Below are 316 nucleotides of genomic sequence, written 5' to 3' on the forward strand. Positions count from 1 at the left end.
ATATATATATATATATGCACATATAAATATGTATTTGTATTTATGTATAGTGATGACAATTATTCAGTTGCCATAAGACTCCGAGTTTTGGATGTCGGGGCAGAAAAGTGCTCTGGCATCTCATCCGTTATCGAGATTGTCTCGATAACTGCCGAGATGCCCAAGCAGTTTTCCACCCCAACATCCAAAACTTGGAGTCTCATTATGGCAACCGAATAATTGTCACATATTATATTACAGATAAATTCCTCTATTTGCATAATGTCGAGGTCTCATTCATTCTTTTGTTGTCTTACCATTACTATTAATATATATA

Source organism: Octopus bimaculoides, chromosome 23, assembly GCF_001194135.2.
Source record: "Octopus bimaculoides isolate UCB-OBI-ISO-001 chromosome 23, ASM119413v2, whole genome shotgun sequence".
Lineage (NCBI taxonomy): Eukaryota > Metazoa > Mollusca > Cephalopoda > Octopoda > Octopodidae > Octopus > Octopus bimaculoides.